Raw genomic sequence first — 13,888 nt, forward strand, 5'->3', positions numbered from 1 at the left:
TAATCGCCAATCTTCTTGCATCAAATTGGAATGGGGATATCTTGAGCGATCGTTGCTTCTTCATGACACATAATTCTCTTTGGGTTATGATCTCGGTGCTTTTTCTGGTACAGCAGCGTTGGAATGAATGTTTAATATAAAGTTTCCAATGGATGAGATGTGCCACCTTTTTTATTGGGCTTTATTGTGTAGAAATTTCCTGCAATCGGAACTTCACAGCCAGCTATGAGATTTACATCTCTTTCTTAAGGCATCAACAGATGTCTCTCTGCCCATTTTTTTCTTTGCTTGCTACAAACCATTTTGTTTGTAATCTGCTGTCCTGGGCTGCAGCTTTTTCTTAGTTTCCAGTTCACGTCTCCTTAATTACTCAGGCATGTCTGGTGTGGATCAGTGTGAACGGCTCCTGGTGTAACACTTGCATTTCCCACTGTCAGTGGTGTACCAAGGGGTGGGTGGGGGGAGTGGTCCACCCCGGGTGCAGCCATAGGGAGGTGCACAGCCGGACAGGTCCGGAAAATTCCTGGGCTGTGACGGCACTCAGCGGCATCGGCGCCCCCCCCCCCCTTCCGTGACGGCACTCAAGTTTGGCCTCCTTCTCCCGGCATCAGCAGAACTTCAGATTGGCAACAGGTGCTCAGTCAAAACCTTCCCCTGACTGAACTGCCTGGGCGGAAACAGGAAGCTGAGTCAGGGGAAGCTTTTGACTGAGCACCTGTTTCTGAAGTTCTGCTGATGCCGGGAGAAGGAGGCCGAACTTGAGTGCTGTTGCGGGGCAGGGGGGGCGGCGATGTCGCTGAGTGCAGTCGCAGCCCAGGAATTTTCCAGACCTGTCCGGCTGTGCACCCTCCTAAAGCTACACCCGGGGTGGACGTGCCCCCCCCCCCTTGGTACTCCACTGCCCACTGTATTTATTCATTTACCATTTGGGTTTTCCTTGTTTGCTGTTCTAATTCTTTGAATTCTTTGTTTGCAAATTTTTTTCTTCCTTATGTGCCCTAGCGGATTCTCTCTCATTCCTTCTACTTGTTAGCGCGCTTGTTCAAGTTTAATGATCCATATGTGGATTGTGGGGCACTGTGATACGTGCGACTGGCACAGGGGTCTTTTTGTACTAAGATGTGCTAACCGATTTAGCACGTGCAGAGATGCCCATTGGAATATAATGGGTATCTTGGCATTTAAAGACAAATTCTATAAGAAGCGCCCAAAAGGCAGGTCGTTCAGCGCGATTCAAGCACAATCGGGTGCTGTTTAGTGAATCACGCTGAGCGGCACCTATTTTGGAGGCGCCCATTAAATAGGCCAGCTCTAGGCACAACTAAAGTTAGGCGCCCATGCGAGCGCCTAAGCAGGCTTAAGAGCAGTGATTCTGTACGAAGGCGCCTAACACGTAGCCACGCGCACGCCTAACATGCATAGCGCCTATTTTTTTTGTTGTTTTTTTTTGAAGGCCGCCTAACTTTTAGAGGTGCCTTGTTACAGAATTGCGCTTTCTTGATAGGCGCCTATGTTTCAATCAATGCTGGTTAAAAAGCTTGATTGAGCTTGCTATTCAATTTAGATGGGTGCCTATCTAGTTGGGCGCCTCCGAAATGGGTGCCTAACTTTTTAGGCGCTGGTTACAGAATTTGGGTCTTAGTGCCTGCTAATCGTTGATGTGCATTAAATTTTCTTCTTACTCACTCTTAGGGGGTAACCAGAAGGCTAATACCAGTGGATCAGTGACTATCTTGTTTAGTGGCCCATTTTTCTTCTTTTTTTTTTTTTCAATGTTCTTCCATGCTGTCTATTATGGTATTGTTTGTATTGTACTGACATTTTATCATACTTTTTGTTATGATTGATTTACAGTGCTGCTAAGTTAATATTTCTGATACTTTGTCATGTTAATTCTATTGGGTTTCAAGTCACCATTTCCAAGTTTACCTCTTTGATTGTGTTTATGCTATATTTGTAGCAAACAAACAACGCACAAAAAGGCGAAAGGGGGGGGGGGAAATAAACAGAATAAGCAACAAAGTCACTCCATTAATAATAACACCTGTGCTACTAAGCACTGCTAACCAGCGAAAGAAAAAGCCTCAGAGCGTTGGACCCACACTCTACCACCCTCTCATCATCGGCATAAAAAACTTTCGCTATTGTGGTTAGATAAACAAGAGGTGAAAAACTTTTCACAACAAGTAAAAACGCTTTTATATGGATAATACGGATAGATTAACGCAAGGCCGACGATCGTTTTATGGCACAAGTGCCACTGCTTTCAGGGCCTCATTCAAGAACGGGCTTCGTGAAATCTCTTGGGGCTCCAGTGACTTCTAGGTAGTCTGTAAAGTTGACGTCCCCTAGGATGATGAGTTGTTTGTGGATTACTGACAGGTTGCTTATAACAGCTAGTAACATAGAAACATAGAAGATGACGGCAGATAAGGGCCATAGCCCATCTGGTCTGCTCATTCTACTGACCCACCCCCAAGTCTACTATCCTAGGGATCCCACTCCTGGTGACAGGTTCCCTTGGCTTAATCCTCTAAGGGATCCCACATGGGCATCCCATTTGCTCTTAAATTCTTGCACACTGTTTGCCTCAATCACCTGCACCGGGAGCTCGTTCCAAGGATCAACCACTCTCTCGGTGAAGAAATATTTCCTGGTGTCGCCATGAAATTTCCCACCCCTGAGTTTGAGCGGATGCCCTCTTGTGGCTGAGGGTCCTTTGAGAAAGAGAATCTCTTCTTCCATCTCGATACGGCCGGTAATATACTTAAACGTCTCGATCATGTCTCCTCTCTCCCTACATTCCTCGAGTGAGTACAGCCGCAAATTTTTCAGCCTTTCCTCGTACGATAGATCCTTGAGCCCCGAGACCATCCTGGTGGCCATCCGTTGCACCGACTCTACTCATCGAGAGCAGACATAGGGGAGGTGGGGTCTCGGTAGATTACGATGAATATGATCTTTTTGTCGTGACCTGTGGAGAAAATGAGGCATTCTAGGTCTTTTAGTGAAACGGAGTTTATTTGGCGTGGATTTAACTCTGATTTGGCTGTTGTGGCTCCCCCTCCTCCTCTTTTGTTGAGGTGAGGGCATGCTAGTGCTTGGTAGCCCTGTGGGCCCCTTCATTATCTTTTAGCCACGTTTCTCTCACTAGTAGAAGATTCCATTTGTTGTCAGTGATGGCATCTGTTAGGGTAAGGTCCTTACCATTTACAGATCTGGCGTTTACTAGAGCTGCTCCGACAGTGTTGGTTTTGGGCATAAATGTGTCGGCTCTGATTTTTTTTTTTTTTGAGGTTGGGGGTTCTTTCATTTCAACAGGCTTGGCTGTCACATGAATGTTAGAGTCCATTATCTGCAGTCACTTAGATCGCTTTGCAAAGAACCTTAGTGACTTGAGCGAACAGCAAGGTGAAAGATTTCACCAAGACATAAAAACTATGGAAGCCAGATACCAAGGAAGATGGGATGCACACATGATGGCAGACTTATGCTAGACACAGGGTTAGTTCTGCTGCTTTTTTGGAGGGCAGGGAGACAGGGGGATCAGAGGAAGGGTGGGGGCCACTAGACAAAAGGGATATGATTTTGTCAAATGTTTTTTTGGTGGTATTGGGAGGGATCATAGTTCAGTGATTTAGTGAGGTGTCAGAAGATTGGGGGTTCATCTTTAGGGGGATGGCTATTAGCATCTCTGCTGCAGTGGGGTGAGGTAACCCTGCAAATCTCCATATCGAAACAGAATGACTACAGTTCTTGCCTCTTATTGTAAACCGCACTGAACTGTGAGGTATTGCGATATATAGATCCATTTATTATTATTATTATTATCTACTACATTGTTCTCAGTAACCGCACAGTTCTACTCTTGTTAGCTTTCGGCTACAGCCCAAGTTGGTTCTGCTACACGAATAGTATCTTCAGATCATCCCAGGATATCTCTGCCCCAGTATGATTAACTTCTAATGTTCATCTTTGTTAAAATTGTTTTTTGTCAAGGGTCAATCATCAAGTTGACCTTCTGATGTTACAATGTTACTTATGAATTACTATATTGAGAAACCGTCCCACAATGACTGTTTTATATTGTAAAGTTGTATCTTAAGAATTCGAGATTCATCATCGTCGTCGTATTGCTTACACCTTTATTTTAATAACATTTTGAATCCAAGGCGTGGAAATTGGTATTCATATATCCTAGGACACAATTAATATAAGGTAACTACATGGCTGATCTTTCAGTACTTCTGTTTTAAATGACTAATTTCCGTGTGTGCGAAGAAATTCATTGTTGCACGGGGCCCTGTGGAATTTTATGTGAATTGTGAGTGAGATAACATCCGTACTGCATAAGGTCCTTGGGGAACACAACTGGCTAATGAGTTTTACCACTGCATATAGTAGGAAGGCAGTTTTATTAACTAGATTATTCAGTATATATTTTGAATTCTCTCTGGAGCATGAGATGTCTAAACAAGATTTACAGCTTACAATAATGGACTGTGCTTCTTATCAACAAGTCTAGATATGTGCTGAGAAGCATCTCATAACTGTCTTCCTTCTTGTATCGCTGAAGCGAGATACTGTTTCCCCCAAAATAAGACCTAGCATGATTTTCGGGGTAGGTCTTAATATAAGCCCTACCCCCCAAAATAAGCCCTAGTCACCGGCAGCAACAGCGCTCCCCCCACCCCCAAAACTGACTCATCTCTTCCTCCCATCTGAACCACGAGACAGGAATACCTTATAACAGGGTCGGCAGCAATCTATACAAGCTGCTTCATGGCCTTCTATCTCCTGGGCATTCCTCTGCTGCATCACTGATGATGTCATCAGCAATGCAGCAGAGGAATGCCTGGGAGATAGAAGGCCGTGAAGCAGCCTGTGTAGATTGCTGCTGACGCTGTTATAAGGTATTCCTGTCTCGCAGTTCGGTTGGAAGGGAGAGATGGGTCGAGGGGTGGAGTGCGCAGTGGCAGTGGGGGGAGGGAAATACTGCACAAGGGGATGGGTGAAAGAGGAGGAAATATTCTGCACGTGGGGGAGGGACAGGAAATAGGAAGAATTGGGGGTAGAGGAGAGGAAAGGAGAGATGATCATTACATGAAAAAAATAAGACATCCCTGAAAATAAGACCTAGTGCCTTTTTTGGGCCCCAGATTAATATAAGATGTTGTTTTCGGGGAAACATGGTAGTAGGTCTGTGGCCTCTGAGCCATAATTATCCTATGTCAGTTGCATCAGAGGAGAAGCTTCCGCCTGCAGACACACGTGACTTCAGGTAGGTTCCGGCAACCTGCACAAATTACACTAACGTGCCACGAAGGTAAGGGGGAGGGAGATACTTGAACTGCTTGAGGGGTGGCGAGAAGGAAGGGTGGTGGTGGAATGGAACAGATGCTTAAGGGGATGAGGAGGAACAGCCTCTGAAGGGAAAAGGGGAAGACAGAGTGGGGAGAAGACGCTGAAGCGCAATGGGGAACAGAGAGTGGAGAGAAGACACTGAAGGGAAGAAGACAGAGATGCCAGACTATGGGGGGCGGGGGGAGATCAGAGAGAATAAGATAGGTGCCAGACCAATTGGGGGGGGGTGAAGGGAGAGGAACAATAACAGAGCAAATGGAAGATGCAGAGAGAAGACAGTGGATGAAAAGAATTGAATGAAAAGATGAGGAAAGCAGAAACCAGACAACAAAGGCAGGAAAAAAAATTCTATTTATTTTATTTTTATTTTGCTTTAGGATAAAGTAGAATATTAGTTGTTGGTAAAAATTTATAAACAAAGCCCTGCCAGATGAACATCTCTTTCTCTAGTTCAGCAGCCAGAACTTTGATTTATAAGGAAGAAATAAGCTAAATATTGCAGTACTGAGGCTTGTATGGATGCTGCAGGGACAGTAGTCATGGGGATGGGACGGTGGTTGCGGTGACGGGAACAAATTTTTTCCCTGTGTCATTCTCTACTTGGATCCACCTTAATGCTATTCTTTTTGCTTTTCTTTTCCATAGTATATATGGTTTTCTTTCCTTATATTTAAGCGATCCATCAGTAGGCATGGCAGTGTCCCAAGTTGTCATCAGTTCTGTCGAGGTTGTGATACCAGGATTTCTGACTAGAGGTCTACACGGGAACGGGGATCACGGGAATCCCGCGAGTCCCGCGGGAATCCCCCCAACCCACGGGACTCCAACGGGGACCCCCCTCTAGCCAACGAGACTCCCAAGGGGATGGAAGGCTTTGGAAGCAGGGTTCGTCCATATAATATAATGGACACGTCAGCCTTAGTAAAAGAGGGGGTTTATAAGTTAATTACCTAAACAGAAAACAAAAAAAGGGTTCCACCAAAGAGATTCCACAAGGAAAACAGCAACGCAAACACAAAAGAAACTGTGGAATTGATGATCCTGTCAGAAGTAATTGCTGCTTTTTATGGGGACGGGCGGGGATGGAGCTAATTCCTTGCGGGGATGGGTGGGGATGGAGAGGATCCTGGCGGGGATGGGTGGGGACGGAGATGATCCTGGCGGGGATGGGTGGGGACGGAGATGATCCTGGCGGGGATGGGTGGGATTTCTGTCCCTGCGCAACTCTCTCTAATCTGGATGCACAAAAAGTAATTGCTGCTTTTTATAGAGACGGGCGGGGATGGAGAAGATCCTGGCGGGGATGGGTGGGGACGGAGATGATCCTGGCGGGGATGGGTGGGGACGGAGATGATCCTGGCGGGGATGGGTGGGGACGGAGATGATCCTGGCGGGGATGGGTGGGGACGGAGAGGATCCTGGCGGGGATGGGTGGGGACGGAGATGATCCTGGCGGGGATGGGTGGGGACGGAGAGGATCCTGGCGGGGATGGGTGGGGACGGAGAGGATCCTGGCGGGGATGGGTGGGGACGGAGATGATCCTGGCGGGGATGGGTGGGGACGGAGATGATCCTGGCGGGGATGGGTGGGGACGGAGATGATCCTGGCGGGGATGGGTGGGGACGGAGATGATCCTGGCGGGGATGGGTGGGGACGGAGAGGATCCTGGCGGGGATGGGTGGGGACGGAGATGATCCTGGCGGGGATGGGTGGGGACGGAGAAGATCCTGGCGGGGATGGGTGGGGACGGAGAGGATCCTGGCGGGGATGGGTGGGGACGGAGAAGATCCTGGCGGGGATGGGTGGGGACGGAGAAGATCCTGGCGGGGATGGGTGGGGACGGAGAGGATCCTGGCGGGGATGGGTGGGGACGGAGATGATCCTGGCGGGGATGGGTGGGGACGGAGAGGATCCTGGCGGGGATGGGTGGGGACGGAGATGATCCTGGCGGGGATGGGTGGGGACGGAGAAGATCCTGGCGGGGATGGGTGGGGACGGAGAGGATCCTTGCGGGGGCGGGGATGGGTTGGATTTCTGTCCCCGTGCAACTCTCTATTTCTGACACGGCAGTTTTATGGTATATTACAGTTTTCCAGTGGATGTGATGATTTCCTTGGTTGAGTGTACTTTGACGTTGTACTTTGTTTTTCTGTATTTTCCATTAAAACAATAAAACTTATTGAACTTAAAAAAAAAAAAAAAAAAGGGAGTTAATAAATCACAATAAATATTGTGCTGATTTCAGGGCAACCTGAATACAGAAGCAGGTCATACAATGGCAGCATATAACCAACCGCTTTATAGTCCTCATTGCTGTCTTTACCAGGTTTTTTCCTGTGCTATAATTTAGTTTTGATAGCTACTTATATTGTATTACATTATTGTTTTGTAAATTGCTCTGTTTTTCTACTATCATATGATAAGGAAAATAGGAAAAAGAAATTTCATAGTTTAAATGGAAAGTCCTCCTGTATTGTAGTTTTAATCAACCTTGTGAAACTTCAACTTAATGTACCTGTCCTTCTCTATTCTTGCATCAGACTTTGGTGTTTGTTTAAAATAAATTTTATCATTTTCCAATATGAACAGTGCAATATAAATATATAAATCTGAAACATATCAAACCATTACAAAGCACTTATGAACTTACATAGTAACATAGTAGATGACGGCAGATAAAGACCCGAACGGTCCATCCAGTCTGCCCAACCTGATTCAATTTAAATTTTTTTTTTTTTTTTTTTTCTTCTTAGCTATTTCTGGGCGAGAATCCAAAGCTTTTCCCGGTACTGTGCTTGGGTTCCAACTGCCGAAATCTCTGTTAAGACTTACTCCAGCCCATCTACACCCTCCCAGCCATTGAAGCTCTCCCCTGCCCATCCTCCTCCAAACGGCCATACATAGACACAGACCGTACAAGTCTGCCCAGTAACTGGCCTAGTTCAATCTTTAATATTATTTTCTGATTCTAAATCTTCTGTGTTCATCCCACGATTCTTTGAACTCAGTCACAGTTTTACTCTCCACCACCTCTCTCGGGAGCGCATTCCAGGCATCCACCACCCTCTCCGTAAAGTAGAATTTCCTACAGGTTTTGATGTCCTCATTTCTGAAGTAACTTGGGAGCTGTTTTACAAAAGGTGTTTGAGCGCCTAAGTCTGTGTTGGGGCTTTTTTTCAAAACAAGTAGACATTTTTTGGGATCATTTGAGAAAGCCATCTGCCAAAAAATGTCAAAATTGCAATTTTTGAAAGGCAGAATTTGGCCATTTTATACTGCAGTTTGTTCAAATAGCAAGAGCCATGTTGGATGTATGCTATGGATGGCACTAGAGAGGACCCAAAATTAGGATGTCTTTTAATGATGGGTGCATCTTATGGTTAGGTGCATCTTATGGAGCGAAAAATTTCAAAATCATTTTTTAGAGGTGGTGTCGTGAGTAGTGAATTGGTGTGGAAGCGTTAATTCAGCATTGGCTGGTTAGCATATGAACAAGCTAGTAAGTTAATACAGGGGCACTTAGCCTAGAGTTACCATATTTTACAAAGGAAAACCCTGAACATATAACACCCATCCACCTCCGGCCCTACCCGGTTCCGCCCTTTGTGCAGCAGAGTCTGGCATTGGGTTCCCTGAGGGTTCAGGTGACTGTTCTTTCCAGTTTAGGGTACCTCTCTGGTTTTATACGGGGAGATGTCATATTTGCTTTTTCTATCATTTTTTTGTGTTGGGTAGCCGTATACTTCTCTTCTCAACTGGATACATATCCAGAACACTTCTGGTTGTTTAGTGATTTAACCACATTAATGTTCTTTTCCCCTACTTCCATGTAGAATTCTTTCTCTGCAATTTTGGTGTTTCTGTTGCCATTTTTATTTTGGAAAGCTAAGGTTGCCTCCTGTTGGTGCATGATATTTTAGCATGAGGTTTTGGATCTTATTTTTGGTGTTCTTAGTACCTTAGTACGTTGATGAACTCGTCTGTCAGTGACAACCTGTGTAACATGATTTTTTTTTTCTCTCCCTGTAGTTGTCTTCTATCCTGTTAGGACTCGATATTGACGTCCCATTCACAATATTGTATCTGATTTTTATGCAGTAAAAATCAATAAATATGACCTACATAAAAAGAGACTGGCCTTATTAGTCTTGTTCTTATTGCTTTGTGTCGGATCAGCTTAGATAGCTTTTCCTTGTCCTGCACTCGGCATTTGTATTCATATACTCATAAGCCAAGAACTTGGCAGAACTCCTGTCTAATTTAGAAATTGAAGGGAGATAAAGACCACAAGGCCTATCCAGTCTGCCCATCAATGTAATCTACTATCCCTTCCTCGAAGATCAGTGTATTTGTCCCAAGGTTGCTTGAATTCAGATAGCCTTTACTTCCCCCAGGAGGCCATTGAACAAATGTACCCCATGCCCCTCAATTCAGAGCTTTCTTTCAATTGAAAGAGTCTTGCCTTTCCTGCATTTGGCATGGAGGTATTTAAATATCTCTTATTTCTCCTCTGCTGCCTTTCTTCCAAAGTTTAGACATAACTCCTGACCAGTTTAGTAGTCACTGTCTGGATCAACTCTATCCTGTTTATCTTTTTCAAGGTACGTCTTCAGAATTGCATCCAGTACTCTAAATGAGATCTCACCAGATACTTACACAAAAGCAATATTGCTTCAATTTTCTCCTGTTGGCCATTCCTCTGCCTATGCACGAGGGTGGGCCACAAAAAAACAAAACCCAACCTTGTCAAATCTTGTCTCCATAAGGCTTATTTTTGTCCGCTTGGTATGTCTTACTCGTGTGTCAAATTTCAGCTTGATTAGACAACATTTAGAGGTCACCCCCAGCATGCATTGTTCGGTTATGTGTTATGTATGTAGGTGATTGCGCATAATTAGTTTGTATGGCATCATCTAGTTTGAAATCTGCACCTGAAAACTGGCTCCTTGGGAAGTCAGCCTGTCTGCTGTCAACTGCTAGACTGCCACATTGACTAGATGTTCTTTGGCTGGTCCATTTTTATCATTGTGACGAAAGAAAACCTTTACTAGAAAGCTATAAGTTGGTGCACGAGTTAGCAACGGCAGTATGGTATCAAGCCAGTGGGAATTAGGGCCAGGGCCACCATCAGGGCAGTACTACCAGTCCTGCATTCAGGGGCCCGAAGCTGACAGGGGGCCCGGGCTCCCCCAGGGTCCTAGGCAGTGTTCTAAGGCAGGGGCGCCAGTAGCTCGCCAAGGCAAAGTGAGTCGATCACCCAGGACTCACTTTGTCTTGGCGATCTAATCTATCGGGCCGAACAGTCTTCCTCTCCCCGACGTCAATTCTGCAGTCGGAGAGGAAGTTCGGGCCAGCCAATCGCTGCCTGGCTGGGCGGAACTTCCTCTCCGACGGCAGAATTGACGTCGGGGAGAGGAAGACTGATCGGCCCGAAGCAGGGAGAGCATGCGTCGGCGTCGGCGTCAGCTTTGGGGCCTGTTATCCATTGGTGGGTCCTGTTCCCCGATGGCAGCGGCAGTGGCAGTGGCTTGGGGAACGGCAGGGAGAAAGAAAGAAAGGGGGCAGGCAGGGAAACAGAAGGAAAGAAGAGAAACAGAAAAAAAGAAAGGTCAGGGAGAGAGGAAGAAAAAGTTGGGGGAGGGAATGAGGTGTGGAGGAGAGAAAGCATATAGGCTGATAGAAGGGAAGAAAGATTGGATGCACAGTCAGAAGAAGAAAGTGCAACCAGAGACTCATGAAATCACCAGATAAGGTAGGAAAAATGATTTTATTTTAAATTTAGCAAAGTGGAGGCAGTATTACCACAGTTTTCAAAGGAATTTGCCCAAATAACTTAATAGTTAACTGGGTAAATTCCCAGAGATGAAAACTTCCCTTCACTTACTATGCACAGTTCTGAATTTATATCTGCTGTCTATATTTTACAATATGGTCCCCTTTTACTAAACCGCAATAGTGGGTTTTAGCGCAGGGATCCTATGAGCGTCAAGAGCAGCGCTGGGCATTCAGCGCAGCTCCCTGCGCTAAAAACTGCTATTGTGGTTTAATAAAAAGGATGGAGGGTATATTTGTCTATTTTGTATGGTTGTTACTGAGGTGACAATGCATAGAGTCATCTGCCTTGACCTCTTTGAAAAAAACCCAGAATAGGAATGATAATTAACATTTTCTCAGCGTATAGTGTGCTTTGTGTTTTTTAATTTTATTGTTGGTAGATCATTTTGACTTGGTCATTTTAAAGTAGCTCACAAGCTCAAAACGTTTGGGCACCTCTGAGCTAGAGCGTTGAAACTGTGTATTTCTATTTTATCCCCCCTTTTACAAAACTGTGGAGCGTTTTTTAGCGCCAGCCATGGTGGTAGCAGCTCTGATGCTCAGAATTCTATGAGCGTCAGGGCTGTTACCACTGTGGCTAAAATCCACACTACAGTTTTGTAAAAGAGTGAGGGGTTAGTTTGTGATGACATATTCCATACTAGGCGAAGGTGTTTTCTGTGTTCTGTGTGTTCGAAAGACATGGTTTTCTGTTAGGATTGACGGTGTAGGATTGATTGGTCTGGCTTGTTTAGTTTTACAATGGGTGTATTGACGTACTGCTCACTGCAATATGTAAGATGCTGCCTTTTCCTAGGTACTCATGTGTGACGTGTGGTTTGTTACTAAAAATCATGTTTTTCTTACAGATGGGGAGGGGTGCCAAAAAATGATGGGCCCCGGGTGTTACATATGCTACGGACGCCACTGTATGTAAAGATACCAGAAAGCTGGCGTAGCAAAAACTTTAAGTAAATTGTTATTCTTCTAAGTTTTGAGTATTTCACCCTCACGGGCACTCGTTTCAAGTTTATTGAGATTTTGATTTAAAGGCAATATCAAATATTTTCAATGCGTATAACAAAAATAAATTTGGGGAAATAAATAAAACCATTTGAACAATAAACATACAAACATATCCATAGATGATTAAAATTACATAAGGAGTACAAGAATAAACTACATTTGTTTAAAAATGCGTTCTCCGCGCCTGCTCATAAATTTGTTGACTGGAAGGATCCAGCAATGTGGCCAGATGCCATTCAGAACAAAGACAGAGAAAGAATTGTGCAATTTGGATTAATGATGGAAGATGATTTAAAGCAAATGGCACAGTCTATGAGTAAAGATCTTGACGGACGTTCTTTTTATGAATATCTCCTCTATGCCAAATCACCCAATGGACGTGAGAAGATTTTACGGGACTGGCTTAGGTGGAGCATTAGCAGAAAAGTATGTATGTATTCGGCCCATGGAAGAAGGGGGGGGGGCGTCAAGGGGTGCGTGGGGGGCCCAATAGGATTGCTCAGTAAGGGGCCCAGAAATTTCTGATGGCGGCCCTGATTAGGGCTCCATACAATGACGTTGAACTGTCTATTCTCAACACATATCTGAATGAAACTGTTGTATACAAGGCGCTTACAGCTATTTCCAGACATCTGTGGTTTCTGTCCGAGCACCTAGCTTTTTTGATGACAGAATTGCATCAGAAACAAAGCTGCGAATGGTGCAAAACTTACAGCGTCCACTGTTACCAGATATTCCACGACGTCTCGTGCGTACAGATAAAACAGAGCCTGATACCTTTGGAAAGTCTTGGAACACAGAACGCTGTCATTTTTTTGATCTCTTGACTGAAGGAGGAACAACAAAAACAAAAACATTCCTGAAGAAACATCCCACAGAGTGGACTGATGATTCAGTTTTCAAGGAACTTTGGAATAGGGTATCCAAACTGACTGTTAATGATGCAGCAGAATGAGGGATAAGCCTCATTGAAAAATACAGAAGCAATTTGTTCTTCGGCTAATGGCCAACCACCAATAGAAGTTTCCTTCTGCATCAATGGCAGCTCTTATATTATTGACCGTTGATTATTTGTCAAGTGCATAAGCACAACACAGTGAGGTAGAGCAACCGCCACCCAACTTTGTTTTTAAGTAAAAATTTGTGTGTTCATTTTTATATAAAGGAATACAATTAGCCTTGTGGACAAACAAGATATGTTAATTTTTTTTCAGACCACCCTACTGTGTACCCAGGCATCCTTCTGGCTTTTGCTGTTGCCTTTTAATAATAATAATAACTTTATTTTTATATACCGTAATACTACAAACAGTTCAGAGCAGTTTACAGAGGAAGAGACTGTATACAGACAACGATATTACAAAAAACTTTCAAAATTACATTAGCATGGTAAGATTAATCAAATTTTTCCTGGACGTGTTTTAGAAGTACATCAAGGCAGAAATGGAGTCGGAGGAATTTATCGAAGAGATAAGTTTTGATTGACTTCCTAAAAGTTTGGTAAGGAAGTGTGTTTGAGATAAAGTTGGTTAAACATTTATTCCATTTGCCTGCTTGGAATGATAATGTTCTATTGAGGAATCTCTTGTAGATGGAAAAGCGAACAAGTAGGCCCTACATGTACAAGTTGTGCCTGGAAATTCAAAGTGATGAGATAGATAGATAGATTGGAGATGAACCTGT

General features: G+C 44.5%; 1 protein-coding gene across 3 annotated transcripts in view; it reads left to right on the forward strand.

Moving 5' to 3' along the window:
• The window catches only part of DCLK2 (doublecortin like kinase 2), a 330,587-nt gene that overhangs the window by 19,245 nt on the left and 297,454 nt on the right, over positions 1 to 13,888 (forward strand). The gene's annotated exons all lie outside the window — the stretch shown is intronic.

The sequence above is a fragment of the Geotrypetes seraphini genome, chromosome 1 (genome assembly GCF_902459505.1).
Source record: "Geotrypetes seraphini chromosome 1, aGeoSer1.1, whole genome shotgun sequence".
Taxonomy (NCBI): domain Eukaryota; kingdom Metazoa; phylum Chordata; class Amphibia; order Gymnophiona; family Dermophiidae; genus Geotrypetes; species Geotrypetes seraphini.